Here is a 12,289-nt window from a genome sequence, read left to right as displayed (position 1 = left end):
TATATAACTTGAGACAGCTCTATCAGTTCATATATGTCATCCCCTGAGGAAGAAGTAATATCTACTTTGAAACGCGTTGGGAAATAAATGATCAATCTTTCAACATAGTTTGCATTTGGTATTCTGTCAAGCAGCGCAATACAGTCCATAAACTAGTTCCACAAAAAGTTTGATACTCTGGCGGTCACCGAGTTGACCTTTGGACGTGCAGCAAACTGACTACGGATCTTACATGCCTATTTCTCTCCTGGAAAGTGAGTGAATTTCTGTGGTTTTCTTTCATTTTCAACCCAGATAAGACCCTATTGCGCTTTTCTTGTTCCTTTAGTATTTATATATTAAAGATTTGGGCATGTGTGAAGAAAATGCTATTAAAAAATAAAGTGTTAAAAGTTTATTTTTATCAATTAACAAAAGGCAAAGTGAATGCACAAAAAGAGAAATGTCAATTAAATCAATATTTGTGGTGATCGCCTGGCATTTTCCTTCAATACCAATGCATCTTTTCTTCTAAATGCTTGTAGACCGTTTGTGAATGAACTGTTCCATGAGGTTTTTCCAAACATCTTTAGCAACTAACCACAGATCTTCTGTGGATGTTACTGGCACAAATCCTTCAGTCTCTTCATGCAATCCCAGACAGACTGGGTGATGATCAGATCAGGGCTCTGCGGGGGCCGGATCAGCACTTCCAGGACTCCTTATTCTTCTAGTTCTTAATGGTATTGGCTGTATGTTTGGGGTCGTTGACCAGCTGGAGAATACATTTTGAGAAAATCAGATGCCTCCTTGATGGTATTACGAGATGGATAAAGATGTGCCTGTGCAAACCGGATGCCATGCTGATTGCTTATGGATGACAATTGAAATAAAAATTGCAAATTTTTTCTGGATGAAGATAGGATAAGTTTCCATGAACGAATAAAAAAAATTGGACGAGTTTCAAACATCTGCAGTTAATAAAATTTACAAGACCAAATAAAGTTTCCTTTGTTACAGAACTGCAATGTATCAGTAAAAAACAAAGCCATACTGTGGCTCCGTATGGAATTGGATTTTTTTTATGCACCCATAAACTTGATTAAGTGAGTCTCATCCAACATACGGAAGAAACTAGTGCATGCTGTGACTTTTTCAGGAGCATATTCAGTCCATGAATAATACACATCTGAATAACATTAGCTTGAGTGCTGTCCATTTTTCCAAGAGAATCACCTTGTAGCGGGCTTACTACATGTAACGGGTTTACTGCAGACAACTTCCTCAGCGAACTCTCAGGAGAATTTGCAGCAGCAAATACTCATCTTACTGTGCTCAGTTTTGTGTGAATTTGCCACTGATTTCACTGCAGAAAATAGCAGCATGTCATTTTAAAATTCACTATACTCACCTTTTCCATTACTTCAGTGACTCTTGTGACTCTTCCCGTGCTGTACTGTATAATCCAGTCTTCCACAATGATATCTCATCCTATGTGTCACGGGTTTACAGCAACATACAGAAGCCAGAAGACCACATCGTCTGATATCTCCTACCTCTGCACGGATTAGAAGCACTTCACCTTCTTATTAAACAGTGTAAATTTCTTTGGGCAGTGCAGGGGTTAATCTGATCTGTTGAGAGCTCCTGGAGCTAAGGATCTCAGCTGTGCAGTTAGCCACTCCCATCTCCTATATAATGTGGGCCCTGAATAGCACTCATTGCCAGAGTTAGCTTATGCTGCATGGTTGGAGGTTGTTGGTGGTGGTAATTGGAGAAGGCGTTTGGTGGATTTATCTGTGACTGTTGCTAGGTTTTGAGTGTGTGATAATTCCCTTCCTTCTCCTACTTTGGATTACCCCATCCTCCATTCCCCGATGCATTCCTTTGTTGTTTTTGTATATATTTGTATGTTTGGCATTTTTTGTTACCCCTGTTCTAATTACCTTTTTTTTGTCTGGTTAGTGTATTACGGTACACTGCTACTCCCCTCTTCCCTCGGTGGAGGAAGGGTACAGCCTGAGGGCGGATTCAGGAGCTAAGGTAAGGTACGTGGCCCTGGCATCTTCACCATCAGAAGTAATCCGGGGAACAGGGTGAACTAGGGCACCCCTAGCGTTAGGGACAGGGAAGGAGCCCCTGGTGTCGGGACACCAGCAACAGACTCGTGAGACTATGTTTCTGTTGCTGCTTCTCATTTGCTACAGGGTTCACAGAGAACATTACCATATGTAGCTGGTTTACATATTGACCTGCAAATGTAATTGAAATTTCTGCTGCACTTCTGCTACATGTGAACATACTCCAAATACTCCAGTGCATAAAAAAGGATATTAAATTTGTGGCGAATAACATTTCCACGAATCAAATTTTCCAGAAAAAAATGCAAACAGCTGAATCAGAATTTTGCATGATCTGCTCATCTCTAGTCTCACTAGTTGTGCCTACCTAGTACAAGAGCACTAAGAGCAGTGTTTGTCAGCAGCGGTCACACACATGGGTGGTAAATAGTGATGAGCGAACATGCATGGATAACTTATCAGAGCATGCACGGCTGTTATCCGAGTATCTTGGGCGTGCTCCGAAAATATGTTTGAGTCCCTACAGCTGCGTGTCTCAAGGCCGTTAGACTGCCGCAACACATGCGAGGATTGCCTGTATGTTAGACAGCTGCAATACATGCAGGGATAACCTAACAGCCGCGAGACATACAGCAAAGGGGACTCGACCATATTATCCAAGATACTCGGATAACACCTGAATAACATCCTCTATTGTGGTCTCTGGTGGTCTTTGTTTACTCATTTTGCAGAGATAATTTTCCTCTAGTGATGAGCGAACATGCTGGGATAACGTGCTGACGACATTCGCTCATCACTAGTGGAAACTCATCTCTAAAAAATGAGTAAACAAAGACCACCAGAGACCACAATAGAGGATGTCCCGGAGTGTCAGGGTGTATTGAAGGCAAATTTTGGTTATATTTTTCATTTATAGTAATTGCAGCACTTGGAGAACTACAGAAAACTGCACACAACTATTTTTAAACACCTAAATGTGGAATAATATATGAAAAAAGATCTCATTAAATCTGCATACAAAAAAAAATTAAGAAAAAGTTGAAGGGGTGGCATACTGATAGAGGCAGAGAATATTCACACATTGTGCACACAGAAGATAATAGATGGAATACATCAGATTATTATTAATACAATGCCCACAATCAGTTAGAAAGGCCAATAAAAAACAGATGATGTTCAGGAAACTTAAGGCAATATATCAATTATTAACCGAGTTTCACTATCCCTGATACTCCCGGGATAATGCATTATTTGGTAGATAAAGACTAGATTTCCACTACGTTTCTACAACAATCCTAATAAATCTTTTAGTATTGACAGAGGCACCATTTGATTTTATTTTCAGTTACTTGTAAGTAAGAAGATTTCCCAAACTGTTGAATGAAGATAGATAAATAGATAGATAATAGATAGATAGAGATAGATAGATACATAAATAGAGATAATAGCTAGACCGATATATAGATATAGATAGATAGATAACAGATAGAAAGATAGATAGATAGAAAGATAGAGATAATAGCTAGACCGATAGATAGATATAGATAGATAACAGATAGATAGATAGATAGATAGATAGATAGATAGATAGATAGATAGATAGATAGATAAACAGAGCAAGAATAGACTTAGAGCAGCACAAGAGACAAAAAATATAGCAAAAAAACGCTCCTAAAGGCAATTACCAAACCTTGAATGCAGAAAATCAAAGATCAGGAACAGGACACCTTTTTCAAGTGAAAAAGGTTCATGCTGTTAGGACCGAAACGTCGCCATTATGGGCTTAATAAATTAGCTCTCTTCTCCTTAAGAAACGGTGTGCTGTTCCTGATCTTTGATTTGCTAAATAGATAGATAAATAGATAGATAGATAGATAATAGATAAATGGATAATAGATAGATAGATAATAGATAAATGGATAATAGATAGATAGATAATAGATAGATGGATAATAGATAGAAGGATAATAGATAGATAATAGACAAAAAATAAAAAGAAGGCAGGATTCCAATTATAGCAAAAGAAAAAATTGGACTTTTAGCGGCTCATGTGGTGTGGCGACGTTTCAGTTATAAAGAACCTTTTTCAAACTTTTTAAGTTTCAAAGAAAAAGGTTCTTTGTAGCTGAAACGTCGCCACACCACGAGTCCAATTTTTTCTTTCTTTTAGATAACTGTTTGGGAAGCGTTGCACCCATTCTTTTTTTTTTTTAACAATTTGTGCTGTTCCATTTTTTCTTTTTTTAGATAGGTGGATAGAAAGATATAGATAGATAGATAGATAGATAGATAGATAGATACATGGACATGCATTTTGAGCTGATAACTCACTCTTAAAGAGGCACTCCTCCCATCAAAACATACAGCACTCTGTACTTACAATTGCTCATTTTGCTTTTCTACCCAGATAATTATAATTAACATATTTTCTCTGCTCTATGTAGAAACAGGAAATCTCTTTTCTCTGGATAAATCATTTCCCTCTTCAACTCCTGACCCAGCTGCTCCCTCCTCCCCCCTGCCAGGGACTTTTGCAGTGATGACTCATGCAGGGAAAAGAGAACACTGGTTTCGACATAGAGCTTAGAAGGATTCAGCTAGTCAGTTATTAATCACATGAAGTTATAGACCTAATGGAAAAGAGAAGAATTAGCTGGGTAGAAAAGAAAAATGAGCAATTGTAATTACACAGTGCATTATAATATGATGAGTGCAATATATTATCTCACAGAACTGGAAGAATTTTCCATGGAAGAATGGATGAAAACTCCTCAAACAAGAATTGAAAGACTCTTGGCTTGCTCCAAAAAGCATTTACAAGCTGTGATACTTGCAAAACGGGGTGCTACTAGGTACTAACCATGCAGGGTGCCCAAACTTTTGCATAGGTCCATTTTCATTTTTTTAAAATTTTTAAAATGTAAAAAATGACCATTTTTTTTTCATTTAAATACAAAGGATATGTGTTATCTCTAACTTTAGGCCTTTTACAGATTTTTTTATCTTCCACTTGCTTAACTGATCACAATAACAGTAATTTTTACCCGGGGTGCCCAAACTTTTACATGCCACTGTACTACACAAGATGACTATATAAAACATAAGATGTACTACCCCCCTTAAACAGAAATATTTTTGACATTCACTTTATTTACTATTATCCATTTTCAAATTTTCAGCAAACGTGGATCTGTCATAAGATTTCAAAACACAAACCGCATACATTATAAAATTAATCTCTTTAGACCTGATGAGACTGGTTTACTTACTTTGAAATTCAATGTTAGAATGGTTGTATAGTTCTTCTTGAATGTTTTTTTGGCTTAAATTAAAAGGAGCAATTTGTGAGTCTAGTTAAAGGTTACCTTCACATAACTAATGTGCACATCTGTATACTGTCTGTCCTTATATATGGACAGCACGCTGACCAATAGAGATTCATTGATTGCGCACACATCTATTATAAACCCTATCCATGTGCATAAATCCATGTGTCCAATCTTCCAAACTGAGAGCAAGTCCTATTATCATCCGTTTTGCGGATGAGACTCGGCCATTAACCCGTTACATGTGATGTAATAGTACGCCACATGTTGGCTGCTGGTATATGAAGCGGGTGCAGCAGCTGAGCCTGCATCATAACTAGGAGATGACAGTTGTAATGCATAGCTAGCATTTAGTTGCAACAGCAGTGACTGGAGCTTGTTCCAATTGATGACGGTTAGGGTTCATGCAGATGAACATATTTTCCATCCGAGTGCGATCCAACAAAACATGCGATCACACTTAGACCAATGTTATTCTATGGGGCTATGTACATGTCAGATATTTTTCTCGGACCGGGCCAGTCCGAGAAAAAAATTGCAGTATGCCCAAGTTTGATCTGATATTCAGACCAGACTCATTCATGCAAGTGAATAAGTCCGTTGAAAATATTGGACTGCACTCGGATGACATCAGAGTGCAGACCGATTTTCACAGACTGACAGAATGGAGAAGATTTAGACATTTCATTTCTCCATCATTTCCTATCAGACTATGAACACACTCTTACCAAAGTGCGAAATGCATAATCGACCCAATTCTCTCGGATGAGAGAAAATGCCGTTGTGTAACCCCAGGCGTAAACCATATGAACTCCGCTGACAATTGCTAACAGCTGAATTTAAATGGCATGATCATGACTCCCCATCTACTAACTCCTATCGCCCCCCAAGTCACCTTCAGCAAGCAAACAGCCCTCATCTTTGTGTTCCTGTGTTCAGTATTGCAGTACATAGAACAAGCAGTCAGACAATATCAATTTCGAGTCCCTCGAAAAAAACAAAATAAATATGAAAATCGTAAAAAAAAGTATAAAAACTTGAATATTCCCCTTTTCACCCAGTAATCAACAAATAACATTTATTAAACAAGCATGTTTGGTATTGTCACATCTGTAAAAGTCCCACCTATAAAAATGAAAATTAATTAACCCAAATGGTAAACACAGTAATTGAAAAAAAAAAAATTGAAACTCCAGGAATGTTGTTTTTCGGTTGCTACCCTCCCTTTGTTAAAAAGGATTACAAAAGTGTTGAAAATGTGATATTTACAAGAAAAACTTAATAAAAATGTTGCATCACTAAACAACAAAAAAAGTCCTCGCACAGCTACTGTACATTGATGAAAAATTAAAAAGTTACTGGTTTCATAAAATAATGACAAACCAAATACATTTTTTTTAAAAAGTTTCAAGTTTTCACTACTTAGAAAAAAAAACTGTAATCATTGTCAGTTTTTCACATTTTTACATTTTTATATTTTTACAGACACAAAGGACAACTATTAACCTTTTTCATTTCATTCCTCTTCATGTAGATATTATTTTTATATATTAGACAATTTTTTTTTCCAATAAGGCGGGGCTAGGAGCCATGGTTTAGTCTTATATAGCCTCTTATTTATTTTTACTTGCTTTTTTATTTACTTACGTTTTTCATTTATTTCACATATTGTGTCCCCCATAAGGTCTAAAAAGGTGAGGATGTGGGAGGGGTGAACTTTTTATATTAATATGATTCTTTTTATTGTCAATTTTCCTTTCAACTTGGGCTGGTATATTAACCCCAGTCACAGGAGAGCTGTAGTCTCTTTCTTGCATAGCAGAACTGACTAGGTCTCCTAAGATCAAGTAGCACCTGTCTTTTCATTACACCTAATGATCATAAAATCACCGGGTCCAGAGTAGTAAGCGCTGTCAGTGCTTTCCATATACATACTCTATACACAGCAATCCATAAGGCAGAGATAGTTATAAACCAACTCTGTCTTCTTTGAGGGGAGTATGGCTGTGTCTGTTGGCTGGCTTCATGCTCCTGCTGCTGCAGCTGCAAAATCTTATAAAAGCATCTTACTCAGCATTGACATTTTTGAATATCAGTACAAAGTAAAGTGTAGACCATTTGGGTTTTTTAAGTTTATGGGACACCTGGAAGCAGTTAAACCTACATAAAGGATTTTACAGCTGTTCTGACATAGATTTTCAAAACAAGTATTCCAGCCTCATCACAACTAAGATCTATTTAATAATGTAAGCAGTTTGCATTTTGAAATCTCGTGAAAGATCCGCTTTTAGGCTGTGTGCACACGTTGCTTTTTCTGCATTTTCGCTGCATTTTTCCGCTGCGGAATAGCCACGAAAACGCAAAAAAAACACATCCCATGCAATCCTATAGGATTCCGCAATGCTGTGCTAATGCTGCAGATTTTTCCACCGCGGAATCGCATAGCAGAAAAATCTGCAGCATGTCCATTCTTTTTGCGGAATCGCGGCGATTCCACACTCATAGGAATGCATTGATCCGCTTACTTTCCGCATGTGGCTATGCCCACCATGCGCAAAGTAAGCGGATCATGTGCGGATGGTACCCAGGGCCTGAAGGAGACGAGACTGTCCTCCAGGCCCTGGGTACCATAATCCTGTAAAAAATAGAATAAAAATAAAAAATAGTGATATACTCACCCTTCGGCAGCCCACGAAGTCCTTCCTGCCACTCACCACGCTCCCGGCATCTTCTGGTCCCAGTAATGCTTTGCGCGAATGACCGCTGATGATGTCGCACTCTCGCGAGCACGACGTCATCTCAGGTCTTTCGCGCAAAGCATTACTGGGACCGGAAGATGATGGGAGCGCCGCAGAGCAGATCGGGGGCCGTTGGAAGGTAAGAATAACAATATTTTTTTTATTATTTTAACATCCTACCTATCACATTTCCAAGCGATGCTAATCACTCGGAATGCGCAAGCATTCCGCAAGCGAAAAATGCTTGTTTTCCGTGGGAAAAACACATGCGAATTCGCATGCATTTTATCCGCAGCGGGAGTGCGGAAATGTTGCGGAAATTTCCGCAGCATTTCTGCAACATGGCTACATAGCCTAATAAATAGCACAGGGGATCCACTATTCAGGACACTCATCTTAGAGCAGGAAGCAGATACCTTTAAGCTTTTCAGCACTCATCAGTTTGTGAAATCAGTGGGATATTTAGTTTCCGCTGGGGTAGCAGTGTAGGGAAATTGAACCCCTACAGATTAAAGCAGATGACTACTGACCGAAGAAAAATTGTGCTCTTATAATCAGTTTGTCATTGGGGAACCTTGTATAAAAAAAATGACCAAAGTTTGAGAAGTTTCAAATTATTTTTGTCAGGTAAGGAACTTTTTGAAAAATGTCCAAGTTTGAGGCAAACAGAAAATGGACATTCAGAATGGCTCACTTCTTTGAGGTCCCCACCAGTCAACTTCTCATATCTGAGATTCCTAGACTCCTGCAGTAAACTGCTGTCACACTTTTCAGACAGTTATCATTCACGGTGTAATAAAATTTGTACATTCAGTTCTGCTTTTTTCTCTTATCAGAATTTATTGTGTCTGTAATTCTAATACTCACATTAGATTGTAAAGTTTATGTTGAATTTTATTCATTTAGTCTATTTCCAACAGAAAGTTTATTTTTTATTTGCTTAGACAGTTAGATTATTGTGTGACTTCTTTGGAAGCACCGCCATCTGCTGGAGTTTTTATGGAAATGCAAATTATTTCTAAAAAGATTATATAAAAACATATTCAAAAGTTTGTACTAGTAAAAGTCCACAACTTACAAGAAAAAATTGCATTTCTAACCCTGGAAAAAAAGCTTAGGTCTCTTAGGATATAACAGCTGAAACACCTCACGATAGGGGAAAGTATGTGACTTTGAAGTATAGTATTTGTCAGTAGTTGCTACAATGTAGACACTTTGTGTTATGGTGGATATTTTCTATTATTTTTTGTTATTTTTCTTCAAATTTAACATGATTTTCAATGTTTAGAAAAAAAAAGATGCCTGTTTGGGCTATCCTGCAAAAGATGTAATGAGAGTCGGCTGTGATCTCGCCGCAGGGCAATACAAGTTCCTTGAGTAAAGAAGACATAAGTGTGATTACTGACACATCCCTGGACAGAAGTGTGGGGGAAAGTAGTACAGAAGAGATGACTGTGCTGCGAGAGGCGAAGAGCTGATAAAGAGGTTTGAAATGTGACACAGCTAAACTCAGCTGTGCTGCCCTTTCCACCAAAGGACCTTATCTGAAATGTGTTAGTGAAAGAAGTAAAGCACAGATTACTTTCTAGCTATGCAAGAGGTTAGATCAAGAGATCAGGGCTGTATCTTTACATCTCAAACACTAAAAAACCTGCTCTGAGCTTTTGTGGGGAGTTTTCTTCTTTCTCCAGTACATTGCTGACTGCTTATGATTGGTGAACCTCATACTGTACAGGAAGAAGTATGCACCCCAGTGAAAATTATCTAATAAAAAGCACTTAAAAGTTAACTCATTAGGTGCCAAATGCTTTGATTGCTAATATCTCTGCTATGGAAAGAAGAATTTAAAAAAGTTTCCATCTAAGCCGCTGCCACTATTGCATTGTGACTCCAGTTCAACATGAAACATTTTGGGAAATGTCCTCTTTAAACTGATAGAAGATTGTTATGACACTGTGTTTATTATTAATTATGACAGACTTATTATTCAGTAGGCCCAGTGACATGAGCTATTGTTGATATGAGTCTGAATGTTGACTCTTGTTGTAGGTTGAATTGTATCAGTCCTTGTAGCTTTTTGTGGTTAATATTTTTGTCCTACTGCAGGTAGGGCAGCAGGTGAAGGTTCGTTCTGCAGCCTGTTGTTTTACATCCAGACACATAATTTTTTTGTTGAGTGTTCATTTAACTAAAGGGTTGTCCCAATAGAGCAAAACCTTTAAATACAGCATATTACAGTATTTTCATTTCTATACGTCAACCAGAGACCAGAAGAACCGTAAAGTGTGGCTCATGCTCTGGAGCACTTGAGCAACCATGTATTAAATGAACAGACAACTCAGCAAAAATATCAGTACCATAATTAATAATCAAAGAAAAATGGAGATACTGTAATGTTGGTCACAAATAAGGACAGATCGCAATATACTAACAACGGGCAAAAGGGAAAACAAGCGATCACACAGTCCATAACATATGCAAAAAGTAGAAAATGATTTTATTAATAGACAAAATTACAGGTACAGGTAACAAACACCAAAGTATAATAGCAGCTCAAATAGCGGGACGCCAATGTAATGACCAAGTAACTCCACAGACTTATAATAGAATTTTTAATGGTAAAAAGCAAATAATTTAATAAACATTCCCCCTGGAACAATAGCCATGAATAATGGTATGGGACTAGATAGTTTAAAACATTGCCAAAAATCTTATAAGATTATGGGTATATTCAATAGTAACTCCCATTAACACCAATGGTAACACGATCATAGATTCACATATAATGGCAAAGTAAACAAATGCACATACCAATGAAACTTTCACAGATAATCCGGGAAGCCCAGGGAAAGGAGGTGGGGACCTGTCAGCACACCAGCGTCACCCCGACACGCGTTTCGGCCAAGCCTTCATCAGGGGGCATGCCAAATGGTGTGGTGAGGGGTTTAAAAAGGAAGCCGGAACCAATCGGACACAAACCGGAAGTGCTTCAATTAATTTAGCATGTTGCCAGGGCAACATCCACCGCGGGCGCTCTCACTGCGTCAACCCAGGATATACCGGGAATAACCACACTGTACACTCACCGGGGGCGCAGGAGAGAAACAGCCCAGATGGGAGCCCAGTGCCACATAAAATATGTGCCGCAAATAAACCATAATGGGCGCATGTGCATTTGAAATCACCCATATGGAAAGACTGCATCCGCGTCTACTTTTTGCATATATTATGGAATGTGTGATCAGGTATTAAATGGTAGTAACCATGTTGTTTATAGTGAGCATACAGTATATCACAACATTTCTCCTAACTGCAGGATAATTATGCTAGCCGATAATGTCTGTATGAGGTGTGGAATTATTGGCTCTATATAAGTGAAAAAATCAGTGTGTTTCACTAAAACTCTGCTTGAAGTGGACAGAATAAACACAAAATTCCAAATAATTATCTTAGATTTAATTAGACAAAATTTAATGGCAAAAATCTATCAATTACTGATCAATAGTAATCTCAAAGTACTGGGGGACACGAAATGCTACTGGCTCCTTTAAACACACTCATAAATAAATAGAGTAAATATTGCTATTTTTAGGGCGAATTATACAGAACTCATTAAAGTGGACAATGTAATAAGGGGAACATTAGTATGATACAAATAGCGCTAAAAAGTCTAACCAGAGACAATTCAATTAAACAGCTCTATAGTTCCTCCATCCTTTGCATATAATGCCACAATTTAAATGGTATAAAAAGGCTCACGCCCCCTGAAGAAGTGTGTCAGAAACGCGCGTCGGGTGGAGAGACACGGCGCAAACTCCACACACTTAAGTAAGTAAAATTGCGTGGAGCCTTTTTATACAATTTAAATTGTGGCATTATATGCAAAGGATGGAGGAACTATAAAGCTGTTTAATTGAATTGTCTCTGGTTAGACTTTTTTAGTGCTATTTGTATTGTCAGGATCCTGTCAGCGTCGACAAACTGCCACGGCTGAGCAGGGTGACTTACCCACACTACGGGAGGGCCCAGGGTCCGATACTGCAGTGAAAGTTCAAGCAGACAGGACCTGCGACACTGAAAGTAGTAAGGAGTACAAGGACCTATGATCATGTGACTGCAGGGGGCAGGGCTTAGAGTCCTACTGCTGCAGATGATGTAATATTCT

The sequence above is a fragment of the Dendrobates tinctorius genome, unplaced genomic scaffold (genome assembly GCF_039654945.1).
Source record: "Dendrobates tinctorius isolate UK_male_01 unplaced genomic scaffold, ASM3965494v1 ptg000143l, whole genome shotgun sequence".
In the NCBI taxonomy this organism is placed as follows: domain Eukaryota; kingdom Metazoa; phylum Chordata; class Amphibia; order Anura; family Dendrobatidae; genus Dendrobates; species Dendrobates tinctorius.
Note: the sequence above shows the minus strand (reverse complement) of the source record.